The sequence below is a fragment of the Apodemus sylvaticus genome, chromosome 16, assembly GCF_947179515.1.
Source record: "Apodemus sylvaticus chromosome 16, mApoSyl1.1, whole genome shotgun sequence".
In the NCBI taxonomy this organism is placed as follows: Eukaryota; Metazoa; Chordata; class Mammalia; order Rodentia; family Muridae; genus Apodemus; species Apodemus sylvaticus.
In genome coordinates, this window is record NC_067487.1 from 45852563 (window position 1) to 45875380 (window position 22818).

Below are 22818 nucleotides of genomic sequence, written 5' to 3' on the forward strand. Positions count from 1 at the left end.
AAAGTATCTAAATTAGAATACTTTTCATGAAGTTTTTACTTCCTTTCGCTATTATCAATAAAAAATTTTAATTATTAGCACATCTTAAAGCTTATGTTTACCTGGTGCCAATTTAATATTATTTAACCTACTTCCAACTCATTGTGCTCTGATCTGAAAGCTTGGGTCTCTCTACTATCTCACTGAACTTCACATAAGAAGCACAGTACAAAGAGAAAAATGCAAAGAATTTCAGGATTATGACAGGATAGTACTAAACCACGCATGGGATCCCTAAAAGACAAGGCCCAGTGCAACTCTACATGTTAAAAACCCTGGAAATCAGCTTTGGATTGTAAAGTAGGTTGGGACAATGGGGCATTGAAAGGCAATGGTAGGTAAAAATAACTTGGGACTTTGAAATATATGAAAAAGAATAATTATGCAGACTCTGTCTCTAGGGTTGTAGTATATTGGAGTAAGACAATGGAGCTAAAGGTTTAATGACCAATGACCAATATAAGTGAAATGTATATAAAAGATTTCTTGGTATTTAAAAAGATTCCTGTATTCTCTACAGGCAAAGGGCAGAAAAAGGCTAAGGATCAAACACTGGCCTATTGAACCCCAGCATGGCTGAATCCTGGCTTTCAGAGGTGTGCCTGGTTATGCTTCGAAGTTGGAGAGAGCAGATCCCTGAAAACAAAAGTTATTTTTGAAAAAAAGAAAAATCTTGGAATTACAGATTTCTCTACACCAGACAACTTACCTCTTAAAAGGCCAACTAACACACTGCGGGTCCAGGAAGGCAGCTATCATAACTGCTAAACTCTGCCATGGGGCTGGGGTTCAGGGTAGAAAGCAGTCGTCAAGGTTAATTGCATGGGCTTGGCTGTGTTACAATAGCAGAACAAATTTGGTCTACAGAACTGACTTTTACAGGCAGAAAAAAAAATCAAGCAAAAATCATAAGACAGCAATGGGACCTTAGAAATTAGGCATGAGCAGGGCTGGAAAATGTAAGTAAGCCAGATGTATGAAGAACAATAAGTCATGTCATCTACAACAGTCGAAGTATGCCTCTGCATCGGTTTACACTTTGATCCCCAAGTGTGGCATACCTTTGACTCACACCTTTGGGCTCCTCCACCAGGTAGATAGGGATCTCTGTTGACCACTTCTCCAAAGGGGTGGGGATAATAAGGTTTATTTACAGATGAATTGACTATAATGGAATGGGCCCAGTCCCTGCTGTCCTCTAACCCTGTTCGGGTGAGAGGTACCCTCCCCAAATGGTAGAATGCCAGCCATTGATGATTAACTTTCTTCTTTTGATAGAGATAAAACGAGTGAGAGACAAGGCAGGACTTTGGGGTGCAGGTGGAGCTGATGGAAGGGGGTTCTGAAATTTGAAAGACTTAGGAGAAAGAATAGAAAGTCAGATGCAAGAAAGTCTATGTAAGGGGCCTGTGGATTGATATCAGCGTCTCAGAGCCCACTAGGCACAATGGTCCACTACATCTTAATTTGGCCTTATTTTTTTTTTCAAATAACCATTTGTCTTTCTCCTATTTGCCAGATATGAGATTGTGAGAGTGAGCTTGTCTGAGAGAGAAACACAGGCACAGAAAACAGAAACCACTAAGGGGACCTTGGTAAAATGGCTGACAATGTGCACAGAGACACACAGCAAGAGGGACAGAAGCTTCGCAGAAGGTGGCACATTTGAACTCACAAAAGATGCCACCAATAATGTTTCTAAAGAAAAAAAAAAACAGCGGGGTTGGAGAGACAGCTCAGCCATTAAGAGAGCTTGTACTTACAAAGGACCCTGGTTCCATTCTTAGCACCCAAATCCCACTCACAACAATCCCTAAATCCAGTTCCAGAAGTTCCTGTGCCCTCCTCCATAGACACCAGACATTCACTCTGGTGTACATATATACATGCAGACACAACACTAGTATGCATAAAATGAAATAAGTAAATCTTTAAAACATTAAATAAAAAGAAATAAAGAGTGCATTCTTTCTTGGCCACTGGCATGAACCGTCCTTCTAAAGTTTGGCTTCCATCCAGTAATTATCTTCTATTCTTCTCTTATCCGTTAAAAAAAATGAAGGTGGTTTTTTTAAAATATCTCCCCAAACTCACCTGCATCTAAGTATATCTATGTAAAACAAACAGTTCTTGCCAATGATATATAGAAGAAACTCTATTATGTGGGATTCTGGAAAGGATATTTTTAAATACTGCTGCTTACAAGTGAGAAAAAAAATGTGTTTCTTTTCTCTTTTTGTCCTTGCCCCAAAGTCTGGATTTGATGCATAACATGGAACTTAAGACAATGAGAACAAGAATCATATTTTAATATGACCCTCCAAGAAAAGAGGAGGACTCTGGATCTTTAGGGACATCCTTGAAGAGTGACATTAGATTCTTTCTCTGTGTGCCCTGTGAAGTTGGAAGAGTCTCCTCTAGTTTGTTTATCCACTGTAGTCCAGGTATATGCTACAGGAGCCAGGCAAAGCCTTTGCCAATAAACTATGCAAACTATAAAGCAAGGGATCTGCCACAGGGATTTCTTCTCGTTTATCTACCAAGAGCAACACCAGGAACTTGTTGGCCTTCCAAAAGTGACATCAGCTCTATGTGTTTTCATGCCACCTCTCTCCATGCGTGAGGAACCCGGGATTTCCAATTGAGAAAGCAGCTCACCACCGTGGCCTGAAACACTAACATTGTAGGCAAGAAGGCGAGAGACACAACACCCTGCTTTGAGTTCATGAATCCTTCACAGGTAACTCATGGTCTTTCATAAACATCCTCAAGCTAGGCTGACAGATTTGCTCCTTGTGGCAGAACACTATAGCCTAAGTCAGAACTCTTACTCTCTAATGTTCTCTGAACCAGGAAAATGTATTGTTCCCATCTCGGAATCTAGATGAGTAGATAGACCGCATCCATGGCATCAGAGAAAGGTAAAAATATAGTCTGTTGAGGACCCGATTTCTTTAGTTTTCCTTACTCGTATTAATCACAACAATAAACATGAAATGAGAAAAGGGAAGAATCCAATCGTACAATTATCGCAGTGGAGGGGCTGAGCACTTGTAGAATACTTGCCCAGAATGCTTAAAGGTCTGGGCTTCATCCCCAACACTGGATAAAACGAAGTTCAGTAGGAATAATTTGAAGATTAAAATTTTAATTAATGCTGTAGAATGTGCATTAAATCCTAAAAGGTCACAGACATGCTTACACTCACTTGCACGCGCGCGCACACACGCGCACATACAGACACACACACAAAACATCACTGGCATTCTTGTAAACTTAATTGAAGGTAGTATATATGAATATATTTAATCCTCCACATATAAAGTATTAAAATTGAAGTTGTGTAGACGGGTCTGAGATTTGGATGAGCTGTAAAACATTCTAGGAATTACGAAAGTAGGATAGGAAGGAAGGAAGGAAGGAAGGAAGGAAGGAAGGAAGGAAGGAAGGAAGGAAGGAAGGAAGGAAGGAAGGAAGGAAAGAAGGAAGGAAAGAAGGAAGGAAAGAAGGGAGAGAGGGAGAGAGGGGAAAAGGGAGAAAGGGCAGGAAGGAGGGAAAGAAAAAAGAAGGAAGGGAGGGAGGGAGGGAAAGAAGAAGGGAGGAAGAGAGAGGGAGAGAGGGAGGGAGGGAGGGAGGGAGAGAGGGAGAGAGGGAGAGAGGGAGAGAGGAAGGGAGAGAGAGAGGGAGGGAGGAAAAGAGTTAGGGGAAGCTATGGTTCTGGTGATAGCATGGGGCCCTTGGAGAAGAAAACATAGGGCAGTGTGACCTTTGCACTTCCTGGAATCTGGGAACCATCTCGACATTGTTTCAGATCCACCCGAGTCCTCTGGAGCAACAAATGGGAAACCATAGCTCCATCAACAAGCACCAACTTGATATTTCCAAGGCTTGTTTTCTTTTTTTCCTTTCCAAGACTCAGACGGGTTTTTTTTTTTCTTTTTTCTTTTTTTTTAAAGCCTTAGCAGAACGGCTAGACGAGGTAATCCGCATAAGCAGCTGCTGCAATGTGATCTTTTTCTAACACGTTAATGTTGAACTGTGAACTTTTCTGGCTTTGGGGTATGTTAGAGTATTTTAACTTCTCCGCTTAAAGGTTCTTGTGAATAGGACTCTGGTCCCCTTCAGATGGAGGGTCTGCACTGAGAGTTACCCTGATATCAAACTAGACTGGAAATGGAAAGCACGTGGGGTATCAAAGGATATAATTAGTATTTGAAGACTAATTCTACATGCTTTATTGAAAAAATGCTTAGTTCATTTTGTAATTTCTTTAAATGTAAGAGCATTTTCTTTTCTGCATCTCAAAGCATTTACTCATTGCCTTGTAGCATATTGCAGGTGATGACTGAGACTATAGGGGAGAAGCAAGTGTGTCTTAGGGTAACTTCTCAAGCTTGACAACGACTATCAGCCTTTGAACCACAGCTCAGCCACCTTCCGGCCGCACGTGCCTGTGCAAAGCATCTCATATCTACTTTCAGCATCATGTGTATTAAATGAGGGTGTCACTCTATCTATCTGATAGAGCAAGAAACAGTTAATGTCGTACCCATGGACCACGCACATAATGTTTTTCTTGATTCCCAAAACACAATTACTCTTAACACCCTGCTAGACCAACTGTGCTGCATGCTTCATTTATTGATTGCTGCCAAGACAGGGACAGGGAAAACTCTGGCGCTGTGACTTTGAATAAATTCTCTTTTAAGACAATGTAGATCAAATTTGGGGCACCTTGCAAATGTGGCTGGAAAGCATCTACAGTCACTTACTGTCATAAGGAGTGGGTTCCATCAAAAGGTAGTGATGACCTTCCCCTAATTATAGGTAGGGCGTGTTGAATGTCTCCTGTCTATGTAACTGACATCTATGGACATGCCTCTAGATGGAAACTACAAGGAGAGAAAAACGTTTGATGTGGTACTGGTATCATGGAGTTATTCCTGCTTTTCCCTTTGGTTGGATATTAACGAAGGGATAGATAGGTGATTTGAGTACCATCATTTGAGCAGAATCTCATCCTAAAATAGGAGATGCCAATTGCTAACAGACTGATCAAGTTCTCGGGAACAGACACACAAAAAATATTACAGGTCTTTTTAAAGCAACAGTTGCACAGCAATTTGCATAACTTAAGGTAGACTTATGCTGAGCGCTATGAGCCCTTGACTTGAGTCACTGACTGCAGAGGGCAGTGATAGTTAAGGAGAATAATGGCTGTTCCAATGAGCCATTCAGATCTTCCCAATATCAGCTTGCTCTTCTCATTTTTAGCTACAGGACAGATTAGCCATGGTTTTGTCCTTGGCTCTGAACTGTGATTCTCTGGGAGAATCACCCTTATCCAAGGAATAAATTTTGTCTGCAGACATTCTACATCAAATGCTTGCTGAAAGTAGGGTCTCAAGACTCTTCCCATCACCAACCCCTGATTGGATTTGCGGGACCTTTGGTGCCACCCCACTGACACCTGTGGGGTCCCCCCATATTCCCCATTCTACTTCTGTTGCTTCTTGACAAACAGCACTGCTGAGGACATGTCTTTCTCAAAATCAGTTCTCAGGGAGCCTGGTCTTATAGTGATCTGTGCCATCTCAGTTCTGGCTCAAAGTGTTGAGCATTAACACACTTCCCTTCCCATCAAAGACCACCTCTGCTCTACATGGAGGTCTGTCGCAGCTACCTTCCTTGCAAGAATACACTTCCGATTTGTAGCTCTGCTTCTTCCTGTCTTCCCACAAGAGATGTACCTTCTTCCCCACCACGAAATGGAGAAGAGTCAAAATTTATAAACATTTTTGACATTTGGATCAATTCCAGAAGAAAGCTCGTTGAACGTTTCTGTGGGAAGCACCCTTCGCTCACTTGGCAAAGTCGACATGTGCCTTGCCTCTGGCCTTCCACATTAGGCAGACACACCCACACAGTGCAGAAGCCAGGTTGTGGGTACCCTGACATTGACTGTTGCCCTCCTTCTGGAACCTTCTCCATACTAATTGCCTATCACCCGCCTCTGGCCCTAACCCCACTCTGCTCTCACTTCCAGCAGATGCCGGCCTCTGACCCTGAATCTGCAAAGGATAAAGACGTTCCCAAACAAACTTGGTTTGGCTTCTCTTCTTGCTCCAAAGACTCCAAATCGCCTTTCAGTGCAATCCAGTCCTCCTCTACACACCTTTAGGACACTGATTCCCCCAATGAGTGGCTTAGCTGACATCTTACAACAAGCTAGTTGGGACATGACCTTAAAGCAAATTCCATAGGCAGTATCTTCTCATGCTATATATCATCTTTGTCACAACTTTCCTTAGTCAGTGTGACTTCAGTTGACAGAAGGAGAACATGGCTCAGAAGAGAAAGGATGCCTTCATCCTTTGTATTTGATTATCTTGTTTTGTCCACACAGCAGGAGGCCTGCCTATTTCAGAACAGAGATGAGAAAGGTATGGAAGCCCAGATATTGAGATCATTGCCCAGCAGAACTGCCTGAAGGAGTGTCTCATCAAAGGGGCTTCTTGCTGTCCAACTGAGAACCATGCCAAGACCGTGAAGACAAGCCAGTAGCAAGCTGATAGAGCTAACAGCAATATCTGAAAAGTAAATTTTAAGGAAAAAAGGATTTTCTTTGGCTCATAGTTTGAAAGGGTACAGTTATCCTGGCAAGGAAGGTATTGTAGCTGGAGCAGCCCATAACTATAGCAGGAGGTGACTGGCTATATCACGTCTGCATCTGAAAAATCAAAGACCTAGATAAGAAATAGGGTTAGACTGTGACCCCCCAAATTACATGCTTTGGGCCCTAATTCCAACAGGAAAGCCCTTGGTTCAAGGGTTCTACAATCTCCCGAGACAGCATCAGCAGCTGGAGATCAAAAGCCAGAAGGGCCACCTTAAATGCTAACTGTAACCCATGCCAGACTGGGTACGAAGTCTGAAATGAAAAAAAGTCATGAACTAAAACAGAAGGCATTTCCAGTTGTTACTTTATGGTTTGGCCACCTCCAACAAACTTGGGTCCTGATATTATTATTTTTTGCTTGGAGCCCATTTCTTTGACCACAGAAAACTCTTCCACCAAGTAAGTGTCTGTCAAGTATGCCCATTCACAAATATGACATCTATAAAACACGTCATCCTCAAGGCTTCATGACCATGAAAGAAGGGGATGGAAAGAGTATTGAGAACTATAAGTCAGGGAGGATCAAAGAAACACAGTGTCTTCTGGCCATGACAGAACTCCTGGACCCATGAACTCACAGTTCCTGTGGTTGTCTGCACAAGATCAAGCCAGGCGTCATTCCATTGTGGAGAGGAAAGAAGGTTCTGAGCCTCTACTCTGAGAAGCCATGGACAGTAGATGGCTTTCTTGGGGAGGGAGAGCCAAGTTTCCTTAAGGGTGTGGCTCCTAGTAAAGAGACCACACTTCAGTGGGTGGCCCCACACCCAAAAGTACATGGCTGGCACAAATTGAAGTCTGTGGGGTATTACATTTTTAAAAGGAATACAGGAAGTTCAGAAGAGATGGGCAAGGAGGTAGGGGCAGATTCGGAAGGAGTAAAATATGAACATAAATATGATCTGTATATGAAAATTTCAGTGAGCTAATGGAAGCAAATGTAAAAGGGGGATGTAATAAATTTGTAGAGAGCCTTATTGAGGTGCCATGCCACCTGGCAGGAACTTGACATCAACCAATGTGAAGTTCCTCTCTCAGCCTTTTAGTGGGAACTCCTATGTTAGCCATAATCCCCTTTACCTAGGGTGGAGTGCTCAGACCAAGGTGAAGCCCATTGTTCTTCAAGGACCTGCAGTTTGAGAAACACTAGCCACCTGCAGAGCAACTGAACCAGATCTGTTTGGAGAAGTTTCCAGCCTTTGGGGAAGGGTTTTCCTCTGCCTATATATTTGGAGTCCTCCATTAAACTTTGAGACCTTGAAAAGCAGGTGTTGTCTTGGTCTCCATCTCTTTTTGCTGCCTTCCCGTATATCCCCAGTTTCCCTTCCAGGTAACCCATTCAATGTAACTGCAGGTTACAGTTTCAATCAAGAAAAAAGAAAAGAATCCTCCATTGCCCCTGCCCCCACAACCTTTCTCATTGTTGCTTAGGATTTTCAAAAATGCCCTCCTTTCTCTATCTCCTGGAAATCACCGTAAGGGGCTTCAATGTTCCACCTGACCTTTGGGATCTGACCTAACCCTGAACTAGTCTTCCTGTGGCTATCTGACTGGGACTTCCTGGAGCTTCCATTGTCTGTCCCAGCAAGGGGTTCAGTTTTAGACAGCACCTGTAATTACTTTCAAGTAGACCATACCCTAGTCTACACATTACCAAGGTGTGCCACTTGGATTCTCAAATGTGCCAGTTTCAGGACAAACTGGTAGAAATTGCTGCAAAGTGACCCTGTGTCTGTCCCCCCAGGGAAGATGCAAATCATCACTTCCTAGCTAGCATTCAGCCACTGGCCTTTCGTGAAGATGACTACTCCAGCAGCTCACCCCTTTTGATGTTCCCTGCTGTTCCAGCCTTCATCCTGAGCTACCCTACTCCCGCTCCAGGTAGCCCTCAGCCATAGTTGAATGCAGAACTATTCCCTGTATGTGTACACCACGGTTCCATATCTGTGCCTCTCACTTGAAGGCGCATGTTCATGGCTCCCACTCACGGCAAGGGTGGAGACTCAACCTTCCCCTGTGAATAACTAAGAAGAAATCATCTGTGCTCATTAGGAAGAACCATCCCTCAGTAGCTAAAAAGCCTTAGCTTTCCCCACCAACTCTAAGTCATCTCCCTGAAATGTGGCTTTTCCACCCCAAATCCTCTAGAAATAAGTGGGCAAGTTTAATTTCAGATCCAGCCCATCCTTGCCATCCTCTAATACATCTGGGTATATGCCCAGATCAATATATATTATATATAATAAATGTTATAATTATATATATATATATATATTGCCCTTCATCAATAGGTCTTAGACTATTATTTTCCAATGGATCACTTTCTATCTCCATAAGCATCTTTTCCCAGGATAGATAGATGATAGGAATAAAGATTACAAGAGTCTTCAAAAATAAAGAGAAAAGTGTCTTCTTGAGATCCATTCTAACATGAAAACAGTGGCGGAAACATGTAACATTGAGATTAAAACTAATAGTCCTTGTTTGAACTGTCCCAGAATGTTTCATCTCTCCCATAATTCCTGCTACTGTCCACTAGCAACTTAACCACATGTCTACATAGTTATAAATGCCAATAATGCTTCTGACATCATAATCATAATGGGAACTAAAAGATTATTATATTATAATTAATAATATGATTATTATTTGATAACCTGACATAATTAATCATGATTATTATTTGATAACCTGACATAATTATTATGATTATTATTTGAGAAACTGACATAAGTAACAATTATGACTATTATTTGAGAATCTGAAGGAATTAAGGTGCAGAAAATTCGAGCAACTTCTCTCAGATCTAGAATCAGCAAAAGGACAAGCGTTTGGACATGTCTGTGATGGAGTTTCTGCATAGGTTAGGACGCCTGAGGTGGGCAGCATTGTCCCACAAGGTGGGGTTCCAAACTGAATAGAAAGGAAGAAGGGAGCTGGACACCTGCACTCTCTCCCTCTGCTTCCTGCCTTGCCACTAAAGTTCACTAAAGGTGGCCGTCTGACCTCAAGCTGTGACCCCAAATAAACCCTTCTTTTCTGATATTTTCTTATATTTTTGGATGTGAGCCTAGCCTTTAACGTCTGAGCCATCTCTCCAGTCCAAGCCCTGCTTTTCTTAAACTGCTCTGTCTGGGATTTTATTATTATTATTATTATTATTATTATTATTATTATTCCTTCATACAATACATCCTGACCACAGCCTCCTCTCCCTCCACTCCTCCCAGTTCCTCCCTCTATGTCCCCTCTCCCATATTTTTGTCATAGCGAGACAATAAACTATTGCAGTCACATGCCAAAAGCATATGCCACGACTTATAGTTTTAAAATGTGATTTCAGGTATTTGTGCATTACAAGGGTTTAACCATAAAGAATTTTAAAACCTGACAGAATAAGCAACTTGCTAGAGAAATGACAAACAGGAGAGAGCAGACTTCACAAACATAGACCTTAATGAGTGCACTTTCTAGGGACTTGCACTTTGTAGATGTGTGTATGAGTCTTTAGGTGCTTGTTTGCTACTGCTGCGTGACATGTTTTAACCAGTACACTAATTCTTTCAACTGTCTTATGTATTTGTTTAAATTTACATGACAAGCTCAAATACTAATTCTTCCCCTATCTACAACAATAAACACTATATTAACTTAGGATGTTGTAGGCTACAATTAAAGCACTCAACCATCAGTAACAAAGTACGAGTAACATTTTGCTCCTTTATAGTAAAGAGTTTTGAAAGTGGCATTTCCTCTTCAGTCCAGGATCTTCCATATATATATATATATATATATATATATATATATATATATATATATATATATATATATATAGAGAGAGAGAGAGAGAGAGAGAGAGAGAGAGAGAGAGAGACTATTTTGATGTTAAAAAAAATTAAAAAGGCCTTTTGTCTTCTAACTTATTTCCTCTTGGTCTTGAAATAGCAGCCTGAGTTCCAGGTACCATATCCTTACTCAGTAGGAACTAAAACTACACAAGGAAGGAAAGCAAAAAGAGCTTTCTTTTTGTTCCTTTCTCTAGTGCTCATTTGGAGGCCCCAAGCTGACCTCATCTTACAGGAAGTTGGCAATTATGGACAAATTGGAGGCAAATGGAATGGGCTGTATCCATCCTCTCATGATGGGCTGTGGCCCAGTGTTGAAATCACCCTGTAGGGCTTTGACTCAAGCAGGTGACAGATCGGAGCAGCCCGGCCCACAGGACTCCATGGCTACAACCAGAGCGGCCATTAGCTCAGAAGTCAGGCTCCTTTTGGACATCTTTTTCAAGTAAATAGAGCAAAATATTAAAATGGGATTTTGGCTAAGGCACCCAATACAATAAACACTGCATTTTAAAGGAGAACAAAGCCATACAGAAATAGAATTTACAATGGAATAATACACACATGACTTTTGAATAAGCAGCTCACGCTGTCCGCACACAGGGCTTCAGAATGTTTATAGAGGGTTTCTTTAGAATAAACAGCTGTATATGTCCATCTAGTCTTCAACTTGCCTCATTTCAAATCCAGCGCGAGGGGATTTCTTTAGCGGAGTCATCGGGGAAAGCTCAGTGTGTCTCTTCTGCTGTTATAGGGACATGGTAAACTGGTCCAAAAAACATGGTTGTTTTGGCATAAATCTAAAAACCAGAGAGCCTGACAAATACAGAGGCAGAGGCTCACAGCTGACCATTGGACTGAGCATGGGGTTCTAGATGGAGGAGTTGGAGAAGGGACTGGAGGAACTGAGGGGTTTTGCAGCCCCATGGAGGGAGCAACAGTGTCAGCAGGCTGGAACCCCCTGGAGTCCCCGGGCACTGGACCACCAACCAAAGAATACACATGGAGGGGCCCATGGCTCCAACCATGAATGTGGCAGAGGATGGCCTTGTTGGACATCAGTGGGAGAAGCAGCCCTTGGTACTGTGTGGGTTTGATGCCACAGTGTAGGGGAACACCTTGCCTAGCCCATAGCATGGAAACCAACTTAAGAAATCCTTTTTATCAAAACATACACGTAACAACCACCACACACATTATATATAATTCTGCTCAGTTATGTTCCCTAGAGGGAAAACCGACTCATATGGAGGGTTATCTTGTGGTAAACAAGTGTGCACAGAATGTTCCAACAAAGAAAGAGATTGGAAAAGAAAGCAGAGAGAAGAAGAAATGTGGGGGAAGAGAAGGAGAAAACCATGAATCAAAGACATATATGAGACGCATATTGAAGCCCAGGCTGGAGCCTCCAGTGTTAAGAGTACTTAACCAACCAAGGACCATATGAACAAAGGGTAAATCCTGCTAATCCCCAGGTCTCCCAGTGTCCCCTTTAACTTCATCCTTGTGGAATAGGGAGGGATTAATAGCCAAGGCTAACAATAGGGACAGGACAGGAATCAAGGCCAAAGCAAGTAGACAGTCCAGGGCAAGCCTCGCTGGGGAAAATGGAGATTCTATTTTATTCTCTTCTATGGGGCGGGGTGGGGGTGTTCTATTTTAATTCAAGTTCTAAGTTTTGATTATGACATGAAATTAGACACCGTAAATGATTCCAGTGAGACTGCATTTTTTTTAAGACCAAAAAGGTCAAAGAACTATACAAGTTTTCATCTGGGGCAAGGGAAGAATTTTCCCTAATTAAAAACTTTTAGAGAAACCACCAGAGACAGAAGATTTATGCTGGCTTTGCCCGACCCCTCTCCAGACTCTGGTTTCCAGGGACCTAACACTTGGTGCTTCAGAAGAGCCAACTGGTGAGGAGGTAAGTGTGGGTGTTGAGTCCCATTTGGCCATGTGATGGTAGCTGAAGAGCTCTATCACCAGTCACTGCTCCATCTCAATGGCCACAAGTCCACCAGGAGAAAGCTAATCATTTAGGTTCACCTTTCTGTCCTCAGCCATTCTGAATACAGACTAAGAAGGGCGACAAATCAAGTCCTCAGTACGTCAGCATCAACTCCTTACAAAGGTACATTTGAAGAGATGACAATTAAAATCAGAGGTGCAAAAAGGGCCACCTGTGGAAGAGCCACTAGCTCACAGCAGATGAAGCCAACTGGTCAGCTGTGCTATGGGCTATGCAGCACATAGGGGCAGGGCTTCCAACACTGCACAATCACAAGAACCACCTTGCAAGGGTAGGTTGGAGAAGATGTGGATTTGATTTCAGCGCTTAAGCCCTTTCGTTTTGTTTGTGGGGGATCTGAACTTTTACCGGCACGTGAGATGGCTCTGAGATGGAAGGCTCACTGTTTAGACACACGATCTAAATATAAATGAGCTGGGGTTGGAGATCACAGGACGTCATCACGTTCTGATAAGAGATTTCCCCAAAAAATATATTCTTCCAATGACTGTCACTGAGCACAGCTTCTAACCTCTTAAAAGGAATAATACCCAGCAGTCTCCTTCAGGACTTTTATATTGTTAGTCTGGAAGAAAATTGGAGAAAAACTGCAACGTTGAAACCATTTGAAGGACATGGCTATTTGAAGGTGGTTTGATGATGAGAACCTGGAGTGTGTAGAAAAGGTGTTGGTGAGGTTGGACATTTAGTTAAAAAATAAAAGACTTCTTATTGTTCCAAAATTCTAAATGAAAATGTCATTTTGAAAAAAAATATTCCTTTGGAGACCGACTCCACAAACCTTGTTTTCATAGTACTTTTTAAAAATCCCTTCATGTGCTCAACCAGTAATGAGTAGGTGTTTATTGCAGAGAACACAGAGACAACACCCTCTTATAGCGGTGGGACTTGTGGTTTTCCAGGATGAAGTGAGATGCTGTCTGTAGAGAATTCAATGTGGCAGACTGGGGCGCTCACCACACAAGTATAAAGATTGGAGCTCTCACATAAAGGCCTTATTAAAGGCATAATCCCAGGGCTGAAGGCAGAGACGGAATTCTGGAAGGAAGAAGACCAGCCGGCTACGTAAACTAGCTGAACGGGTCAACCTACTCTTCACTAAGGGATCCTGCCTCAAAATAGAATGTGGAGAACAAGCAAGGAAGATATTGGACCATATCCTCTGGCTCCTACTTGGACACACGCATCCACACATACAACATGTGCCCAAACATATTCAAACATACATACACATGAACATGTACTGTATATATGTATATATATAATATACATACACGCACACACACACAAAGAAGGAGAAAAGTAATAGAAAGTCTAAATTTCAACTTTGTTTGAGCCACCTGGCTGTGGCAGTGCTGAGGTGCCTGAACAGTCAGCCCCGAGATCACCAGAGAGAGACCAGCTCCTCACTGATACGCTGGGCTGAACCACACTGTATGTTAGGCTTGGTGGACTTAGTAGAGTTTCACTTGAGGGGAGTTTCGGCTTACTGGGACATAACCTCATCCCAAATTGAGGAACATTACTGTTCTCCTACAAATGTAAGAGGATCACTCACGTTGTCCAGACATCTACTTCCACAGAGGCAAGCTTCAGGTAAGCCATTCCAAGCAGATTGCTAGCCGAGCTGCTCACCATTGAGAAATACAGAACTGCTCTTCAAATACCTTCAGGCTCTTAAAGGCTTTCCATAACTTCCCATGGGGTAAGCACTCGCCGGAAAGCTGTGGGTGTTATTGTTACAGGGTCTAATACCCAGAAACAGGGAAATATAATTAAAAGCCAGGAAGAAGCTTAAAATAACAATAATAATAGTAATAGTAATAATAATAATTAATAATAATAAGGCATCAGTGAGGACCACAGGCTATTTGCCATCCCTCCCCAGACCCCTGCCAGTCCTACCACAAAGAGCCACCCCAGGTCACCCCTTGAGAATCCCCTTTAATATCCATATGCAGAGAGAACCACAGTTTAGCAGAATTACGAGAATTTTCTAAAACGTGAACACATTTTTGCCATACATCTTGGGCAATGTTTTCAGAAAACTGCAAGCCGAGGCTTCTCTGACAGATTGGGCCCCGTCTCAGAAAGCGGGAAGGAAGTCGTTTTTGTCAGCTACTGTGAGGAGGAACACCAGCGTATAAATTTCTCGAGGCAGAGAGATTGTTGGTCCTATGAATTTAAATTCATAGACTAGAAATCTGTCCGCCTTTTCCAGATTTCTTTCACAACACCATGCCTCCTCCAACATTTAAGCACTAATTGATTCATCTTCTGTGTTATTGGATTTAAAGTCAATTTAGTCGCTATTTTTAACTGTTTTCTCGTTTACAGCCCTTTTCCTCCCACTGGCTCCGAGGCCCCACATGAAATTATACATTCTCTCACATGCCTCATTATCTCCCATTTTTCCTGTCACCCTGCAGCTGCTCCCCTGTGCTCAGCTTTGTTTAGTGCCAGAGACCTGTTTTTTCTAACACTTGAAAAACACATGGCTTTTTTTTTTCTTTATGGGCACAAGTATCTTAACTTCTGTCAAATAAAAAAAAATTGATTCATAAGGAAAACAGTTTAAGTATGTAGGTGTTTTCAAAGAAAATAAAGTGGCTCGTTTAAAAAAAAAATAGTGTCTGCAAAGGGAATAAAGATGCTTGCCTGAAAACTGAACGGAAATACACTGGCTGTTCAGAATATTTGAATATGTAAGGGTGCCTCTCCCCAACTACCCTTTTGTTTGTTTTTATCATTCTTATGATTGCCTTTTAGATGAGTTTCCTTTATAAGACTCTGAACGCCACCCAAAAGAACAGACAACTGTCACCTTAATACTGTCGCTGCCTTTAAATGATACGAAAACCTGTTACACTGTTCTTCAAGGGAATCGGAGCAGACCTTGTCCCCATGTGTCCTGGAACTTTTGAAGCAGTCGGACCCGAGGGTAAGAACTGGTTTCATCTGACAATGATATTTAGCCTCAAGTGGTTGTTTACCATCTGTCTGTCCGTGTATGTTCCATGTTGATTGTGGCTTGGCAGCTTAACAAGGCAAGAGAGTCTTCTCCCAGCCTGTGGAGGAATGGAACAGAATGGTACCCCACCTGGACCTCCTCAAATATCTCCTTCACAAGCTTGTGAGTCCTTCTCCTTGGCATAGCCTGCACTTCCAATAGCCAGCAGCGAATCTTCATGGGAGAAGTGCCCTCGAACCCCTCTGTAAACACTCCGGAAAAATCAATCCTGAAGGGAAACGAGGCAAAAGTGGGGTAGACAAAGTAGTGTCTAGCAAGTGCGGAGGTTGGAAACGCAGCTCTCTTGCCCGAAGGCATGAAAATTCCGTTCCAGACCTTCAAGTGAGTAAGACTGGTGTTACTCGCCAGGACTTCCCTGAGACACAGTTTCGCTTGGCTTCCAAGCTTTTGTCCCGTTTCGTTTCCCCATTTGCTTGTCCTTTTCTCTATTGCACATCCTTTACAAAACACTTGCTTTCTGGGGAGGCCCACAACTGGATAACCTAAGACAGCTGGCAGAGTCCTTGAAGTAAAAGGGCGAATATTTGAATCGCTATCGTGGAGTAATGGGATATCCTTGAAGAGAGGATCTCATAGCCTCAGAAGTGAGTTACCGAGCTTAGGATCACAGAACCACGGCCCAGCAAGGTGAATGGAGCATCAAAGCCTTCAGGCTTGGCTCGGCAGCATTGTTCTTCCCACCTCTAATGCTTCTTCCTGGACTTTGAATTATGGTTGTTGGGCTAAATATATAGTTAAGAGTTGGAATCAATGCCTCACTTAAAAGCACAGATGTGAAAACTCACTTCCCAATTGATCTGATGTTTTTCAAGTTCTCTCTCTCTCTCTCTCTCTCTCTCTCTCTCTCTCTCTCTCTCTCTCTCTCTCTCTCTCTCTCTCTCTCCCCCTTCCTTTAATCCCTCCTCATTCTCCAACACACCTTCTTTCTCCAGCCACACACATGGACCACAGCAAATGATAACACTACAGGAAAACTGACATTGACTCAGAACCCAACGGCCCGCAGAAAAGCACGTTTGCTTGTGAATGCCAACGAAAAAGACCAGGCAGTCTCTTCTTCCTTCACGCTACCCTTGTTCCCAAGAAACCCTTCCCACCCACTCCCCCGAAGGGATACAGGCCAAAGCTCTCCTGGGTGCTTTCATAGCCAAAGGGGGAAATGGGAATATACGTTCAAATGAGCTTGCCTAGGGCCACTTGTAAATAATGGAAGAACACACACCACTCTCTCCCCTATCACATCTTCCCAGAACACGAGCCAAAAAGGCATCTGCTCCTTCAGTGGGATGCACAAGGCTCTGAGAAGTCAGCCTGGACCAAATTATCCGCCAACCTCTCTCTCCCCCCCCCTTCAAATATCTGCCAATGGTTTGAACTTTCCAATAGTGCAATCTCTCCCTTGGGCAAAGCACAGTCTTCAGAGAGCTTCTGTTAAATATATAAATGAATTCCCTTGGAATAATCACAACTTAACTCATTATCAGCTCTTAACCTAATAGCAAGGATTTATTCTTCAGAGCAAGACTCTGAAGAACATAAACAAGTTTGGAAGGGTGTGAGGTTAGAAGAGCCCGTTAACTTTGTCCATGTGGGCTGCTGGAACTGGACAGTGTAGACAGAGTGGCTTATAAACATCAGAAATTCACTTCTCCCAGTCTTGGGGGCTTCAAGGGCCAAGATCCCTGTGCCGTTGCATTCAATGTTTGACAAGGGCCTGCCTCTTGTATGTAGTTTTTCTCTGTGTCCCCATATGGTAGAAGGGTCAAAAGGCTCTCTGACTTCGTGCGTGAGGGCTAGCTATACCTCATAACTCAATCACCTCCCAAGTCCCACCTTAGAATACCATAAATATTCATAGTAAGGTATCAACATATGAGTCTACGGCACGCACAATTATGTAGTATACAACACACATTGGGATATAATGCAAAACTCGTAAGGCTTCAGAACCTGAAAGAGTGCTGTAATGGGGGTTACCGGTTCCAAGAGGATGCAGGGGGGGGACTCAGGGTAGAGGAGGTGTGAGACAAGACAGTCTGAGTTCAAATCTGCTACGAGAAAGCACTGTGATTCCAAGCAAAAATTGATCTTCGTTAACCCTCCTGATCTCGTCTGTAGGATGGAGAAGAGCAAGGCATCTGCTTTACAAGGCTGTCAGGGGAACCCATGTACTTAAGCATTTAGCACCCTTAGCTCATACCTGGCAAAGAACACAGCTTCAAAACATAGGTGCTACTTTACTGCTGCTGATCTTATTATTAGGTAATAAAATAATTAAAGAGAAGGCTATGCTGATGATTTTAGAACAAATTTCAATGACTATAATTTTCCTTGGGCCTGCCTACTGCTTCCATTACAGAGCAGGAAGAAAATGACTGTAATAGATTTTTTTTTAAAGTCAAGCATATTAACAGGAAAAGAGTCACACGGTTAGAACACATATAATATCTTGTCTTCTTTGCATCTCACCCCTCCTTTTGTCTGCATTTTATCTTCCTTTATGTATGAAATTCTCTTTGTTTTTGCTTTGAAATGTAGGTGATAAGGAGATATTGAAAATTAGATACCATCCATTCAAATCTTGTTTTGTTTTTCTGTCTGCTTTTGAAATTTGAATGTAGTTGCGCATGAATCTGGCAAATGATGTTCAAAGACTCTGTGCCAGGAACATGTTGGGGGACGGGAGAGAGTGACAAACACGGATACACAGTGTACATTTTGGATTATAGCTCCTAAGAAGTCCCTCGATCTGACCTGCTACATGTAGACTTAGAGGCAGCCTTGCGGCTGGATAGAATTCCTAAACTAGACCTGCCTCCTTGGAGGCTCATTAAAGACTCAGGAATTCCAAGTTTTATTCTTCTTCAATTCTGCCTCTGGGTTTAAGAGGTATTAACAGAGTAGCTTTTGGAAGTCAAACAAGAGAATTCTGAACTACAGGAAGAAGCCAAGCCAAGGAAGAGGACATGAGAGTCCTAAACTATGAAGCCTGTAAAAGAAGCCTGTTAAATTTTAATCATACTGACTAGAGTGTTTGCAATTGTTGATCTTATATGGAATCTAATAGTTCTAATGAAAAATGTCTTAGGCCTCAAGTCCAAGGATATCATCATTATAAGTACATAAGTGCCTAGGACAATATAATTCTCTCTGTGGTGCTGTTCCATGGTCTTTGATCCATGATGTATTACTTACTTATTTATTGATTTATAAAAATGAGCTGTCAAGCTTTTCCTAAGAAGTTTTAAGGCATATGAGCAAAACATAAGAAACATACAACCACAAAAAATAAACCACGGAGTATAAAACAGATCCTCTAATGTCCAGGGCACTCTGCCTTGGTGAGTAACATAAATCAAAAATACACTTTCTAGACACACCCCAAATGTCAACAAACAAGAACTCTGTAAAACCCAAGGAAGGAAGTTATATAGTCAGGGCTTATATAAGCGATAATATATGTTGGCAAAACCCTGATCTAAACACTGTGAATTGATTTCCATTTGGACGTTCTTCAGAGGCAGGCCTGAGACTCTCACCAGAAACTATGAGGGTTATGATATCTGAAACACCAGTCAGGCCAGAGGTCATGTACTTGGCTCCTCACATTTAGTATTATTTTAGGCCAATTAAAATAACTTTTTCACAGTGGAAAGATTCCATTAAATAATAGCTCTGTTCACCATGAGTTTGGGTTGTGTGGCTCTTAACGGAAGAAACACAGAGGACGTGGATCTAATTCAGGGAAAGACAGGCTTTGCCTGAAACTTCCTTTGCCCAAACCAGAGCAGAAATCTGGAAAGTTGCGCCTATGTTGTCAGCCATTCCAAATGCCATCAATCAGAGGTGAATATTTGTTGTTAGTTTTTCTCTATAACCTCAAATGTTACTTCAGTTTGGAATGATGGATTTTATCTCCCTTTTAACCTCTTGGTGCCAAAAATAAGTTACATTTATATTCCTTGTTCCCATTCCTTTCAAAGCCCAGATGAAACACAAGGGATTTCATTATTTCCATGGACATGACTCTATTTTATTCTGCTAATGCTAGTCATTGTGTCAAAGCCCACAGTTGTCCCTTAACTTGCATATTTCCTAGCCAATTCAGACTGGCTGCATAATCCAAAAGAGAAAAAAAAATCAACTTAAATCCAAAATAATCCCATTAGACTGTTGGCACAAAATAATTTGCTAGATAATTCCTATAATATCTACTTAATTTTGGCTGTGTGGTTCAGTGGTTTTGTCCAATATGTATCAGTGTCTCCTTACAGTCATTGATACCCCAAATTTTTTGTAATCTAAAAAGATTTAAGAGTACAGAGATATGTTAGGTTGTAGCTCAATTGACTAAGGCAATGCTTCAATGACCAACATACTAGGTTGAACAGAAATTCGAATTTGATATCATTTTCTGATCACCAAGAAGTACTCCTTAAGAAGTGAGTATACATCTGGGTGACCAAGGTGCAATGGACAATGGACTGACTGTAATCAGAACATGTAAGCCATGTAAACCCTTTCCTCCCTCAGGCTGCTTTTGGTCAGTGTTTTATCACAATGATATAAAGCAAACTAGGACAACTCTAAAACTCAGAGGATCTTGTTACCAATGAAAACTAGAACATTAAGAGAAGGTCTTCCTAAGGCTGGAGAGACCATTAAACAAGTAAACGCACCTGCTGCCAAGCCTAAGCACCCAACTCTGATCTGTCAAGACCCATACTGTAGAAGGAGAAAATGAAATCCCACAAGTTGTCCTCTGACATTCACATGTGAGCCACAGTACACACATGCCCCCAACACACAAATACACACGTATACATGAATAAACAAAGAAAGAGCAGTGAAGTTTTTTAAATGGGATATCTACTTAAGTTAAAAAAAATAACTGAAATAAAAAACAGAAGAAATTGCCTGCGCATTCTTACTCCCTGCCTATTGATTGATTGATTGAGTGAGTGAGTGACTGATTGATTGATTATACATTAATAATGATTTGCTAGATAATTCCTATAATATCCATTTGATTTGGGTTGTGTGGTTCAGTGGTTTTGTCTAATGTGTATTGTTATTAATCATTACTTAATCTTCACCATTAATGAACCCAAACAGAACCCACAAGACATGAAAGATGTATTGTTATAGTCCATAAAGCAGTCAGGCTCTTACAAAACAGAGCTGAGAAAAGAGGGAGAGGACCAAGATGTCTGAGCCAGAAGAATAAACTGCCAAGCTTTTGAGTCTTAGTATCCAGTGGCAGAGACTGAAACGAACCAGAACAGGTTGTGCAGCCATAAAGGCTTTGAGAACTAGGGGGAGCAAGGGTAGCAGGCTTACCTCAAGAACTGCAAAGAGTCTAAGGAACAGGGGGCCAGGCTGAAAGGGGGGCACAGCTAGAAACAATGTGACCTTGGCAATGTTCTCTTAAAGGACCGACATATCTGTGCTCGGCTGGTTTCAAAAGATGCCAGAAGGGAAAAGCAGGACTGCAGTAGTGCTAAGAGGAAAGCAGGATACTGAGCACAGAGAAGTGAGGACCCCAGACAAAAAGATCCCATTAACCATACCACACGTTGTGTGATGTACCTATTTAACCATCAGGCACAAGGCACAGAAATAAAAGGCAAGGTTATACAGTGTCAGTGTGTTGAAAGCTGACTTCATCTCTTTAAAACAGATTGCACCGGAACATAGAGAGCCAGCACACTAACAAATAGCAAGCAGCCTGGAAGACTCTTCCAGGCCATCTAGATGAAATCAGCTGACAACTCAAGAGATAAAAAGGCATTCTCTGGTACCATTTTCCTTCCCTTCTGACAGAGAGGGAACGATTTGCATATATAAAAGTATAATCGGTGAGTGTCTCTGCAAGGAGAACAAGCACTGTGCATAGAAGACAAATCAGAGTAATCCCCTGAGTGGCTGAGATCCGGCTATCAAGATGAGCCATTGTCTACTGAGATTTTCACACCTAATAATCATAGAAACTGACATCTTCTGCACTACAGTACAAGGCTATGCAAGCAGGGTACCAAATATCAGGAACACAGGTCATAGTCGAATATGAAAGGGCACACATACAGGAACTTCTGTCTGAATGGCATATCTGACAAATGGCATCACTGTAGGAAGCAGATATGCTCACTCAGTGTTGATGGTCTGAATCCAAGTTCACTTGTTAGCAAATTGACCACAAAGGTATCTTCTCTGCTGAGCCCATAGCCCCTCAAGCCAAGTTTTTCTTGGCTTCATCCTACCTTTCTCATAATCACCAGATTTCACTATTATTTTGCTAAATTTTCACCTAGTAGACAATGGGTGAAGTATAGGATCAAAACTAATATAGGTGACTATTGCAGGATACTTGCTCACATTGTGAACTCTGAGATTGTACTGTTTACTGGAAAAACATATTTCTAGTTGTGGTGTTGGCTCAGCCTTGACACATACACACACACACACACACACACACACACACACACACACACTCCTTTAATCCCTCTGGCCAGGACAGTACACACCTTTAATCCCAAAGAATGAAGGTAAAGTTAATTTGTAGAAGGAAGTACCATGTTTGAAACTGGAGTCTAATTGAGTGGCAGACAAAGTGACGAATCAGAGAAAGATTTGACAGAATAGAGTATCTCAAGTAAAGAGAGAAAGGGAAGCTATTTCAGGGACAGTGCAAAGGAAAGAAGGGAGGAGACAGTTTTACCAGGACAGTGCTAGAGAGTCAGGTTGCAGAAAGAGAACAAGCTAGACACAGGTAAAAACAGAGTGAGCCAGAGAATAAGAAGAAACCGGAAAATTAGAACAGATTGACAGAGATAGTTTGAGGCCAAGCAGGGCAATTCAAGAGAGGCAGAAAAACGGAAACCAGCTAGAATTAGTGAGCATGGAGAGGAGTTTGAGCCAGAACAGCTGAGTTGAACCAGCCAGAGATCAGGATAAATGAGATAGGGTGAGCTTATTCAACAGCAAGTCTCAGAAACTGAAAGCATTCTAGGCCTATATTAAATTGTACAGAGGCTAGAAGCTTCCAGGACTGGGCCTAGGTTAGCAGGGCAGAGCAAGGCCGGTTTACAGGTGACAGAAGAATGACCAAAACAAACAGCTTATTATGGAAGACACTCCCAGATGTGCTTATAACCAGAACAAGACCAGACCCCAAAATCTGGAAATAAATAAATAATAG